Source organism: Notolepis coatsorum (assembly GCF_963971535.1).
Source record: "Notolepis coatsorum genome assembly, chromosome: 8".
In the NCBI taxonomy this organism is placed as follows: Eukaryota; Metazoa; Chordata; class Actinopteri; order Aulopiformes; family Paralepididae; genus Notolepis; species Notolepis coatsorum.
Genome location: NC_140172.1, coordinates 129,806,640 through 129,809,031, shown reverse-complemented (window position 1 = coordinate 129,809,031; position 2,392 = coordinate 129,806,640).

The following is a 2,392-nucleotide window of genomic DNA, read 5'->3' as shown; positions in this document are numbered from 1 at the left end:
CAAACCCTCTTCCAATTTGACTGAAAATGTCATTAATCATAACATCGAAGAGGACCGGACTAATCACACTTCCTTGCGGGTGCCATTATCTATTTTTACCGTTTTTGAGGTTTGCCCCCCCCCCCCCCCACACGTACTTGAATCGTCCTGTCTAATAAGAAATCCTTTATCCAATTAAACATTCTCCCTCTAACTCCTAAATCATACAATTTCAAAAGCAACCCCTCTTTCCACAAAGAATCATATGCCTTCTCAATATCTAAAAATACACTTATCACTACTTCCTTATTTTCAAATGCCTTTCTAATGTCCTGATCTAGAACGGCTACTGATTCCATTGTAGACCTGCCATTTCTAAACCCATTCTGAAATCCAACATAAAGATCCTTACTTCCTAAAAAGTAAACTAATCTATTAGTAATCATCCTTTCCATAATTTTACATAATACAGATGTCAGAGCTATGGGTCGATATGATCCTGGGTCAGACGCAACTTTACCTGGCTTCAAAATAGTAATGATGACGGCATGCTTCCTCTGGCAAGCAGCCTTCTAACCACACATTATTAAACAGACACAGTATTTCTGGGATGTCCGATATTATCGGCCTACCGATATTATCAGCCGTTATTGGCATAAAAATGTGATATCGGAAAATATCGGTATCGGCTTTAAAAAGAAAAAAATACTTTTTTCTTTTTTTTTTACATTTATTTAACCTTTATTTACCCAGGCAAGCAAGTAAGAACAAATTATTATTTTATTTATTGTCAAAGTATGCATAATGTGTTAATTACACGACAAGAGATATGTAATGTTAATTACCTGAAATTATTCAGTTTTTTGGGGGGGGGGAACCCTGCATATATCGGTATCGGTTGATATCGGTATCGGAAATTAAGAGTTGGACAATATCGGTATATCGGTATCGGTAAAAAAGCCAATATCGAGCATCCCTATCATCCAAATTCTTAAATAATTCATAAGATAATATATCTCAATGGGCTCTTCTTCTTCTTCTTCTTCTTTATATTTTCCGGCAGTGTAAACGCAACATGGCGTATTACTGCCCTCCTCAGTTCTTATACTACACCCACAATTCTCCCTCTGATCCTCTTCTTCTTCTTGTGAATTTCCGGCAGTCTAGACACCTTTCGGCGTATTGCTGCCTAACTACAATCTAGCTTACACTCTTCTTCTTCTTCTTCTTCTTCTTCTTCTTCTTCTTCTTCTTCTTCTTCTTCTTCTTCTTCTTCTCATCTTCAAAACACATTACTATCGTCTCTGTCTCCTTCTTCTCTGCTCCTCTTGTCTGTCTCCTTCTTCTCTGCTCCTCTTGTCATACAATCACAATCCAAACATCATCTCATCTCTCGAAGTGCCCCCTCTTCTCTCTGTCCTCTCCTCAATCAATCTATCATCTCAATCAATCATAAATCAGAGAATTGTTGAATATATATAGATAAACAAATGTTCTAGAATGTTTGATTATGACATCATACTGTGACATCACAAATGTTCTAGAATGTTTGATTATGACATCATACTGTGACATCACAAATTTTCTAGAATGTTCTATTATGACAAATAAGACGGTTCAATGACTATCTAAATCCAATCAATATTCCTAATGCCGTTTCAATGTAAGGTTATAAAAATAAACATATAAACATTCATATAATACAATAACCTAAATATACAGCTAAGCCCCATTGTATTCTAAAATGTAGACTTTAACTCTTTCAGTGCCACTCACGAGATTTCTCGTGTTTTTTTATAGGTGGTTGCTAGCCACTCACGAGATTTCTCTGAATTTTTTTTTTATTTATTTTTTTGTGATCTGAAAAATTATTGCATCACCCGAGCCTACCTGAGTATTGCCGAGCTGCGCCGGTGATCACTGTGGAAAAAAGCGCCCCCTGTCGTCTCCCAGATGACATAAGTGATTTTGGAATGGACTCAATGAAAATGAATGGGGAAAAAAATCCGGTACTCCACATTTTCCAGTTCACTGATCCAGCCGGGGTTACTAGAGTTCATTCTGGAGCCTCAGATCCCCGCGGATCATGGAGATCCACTGTGTCGCGTTGGATCCATACACGTATCGATTTTTTCGAATGGTGATCAGGAATTGGAATATACCAGTTGGATACCATCTGATGTCAGGTAAGGACTCTATGTTATCAGTGGTAGGATAATCAGAGTAAGTTTGATGAAGTTATAAGCTGTTTTGTGAAATGTCTTCTTTCGGTTTCAATGTAAAACTCCGAGAGGAAATCAACGAGGCGATTATCCGCGCGCGGCCGTAATGTGCGTGCGTGCACGTATAATATTGATCATCTAGCGTTTATTTGAAAACGATTCATAAAAAGGCAGACGAATATCAACGTTGT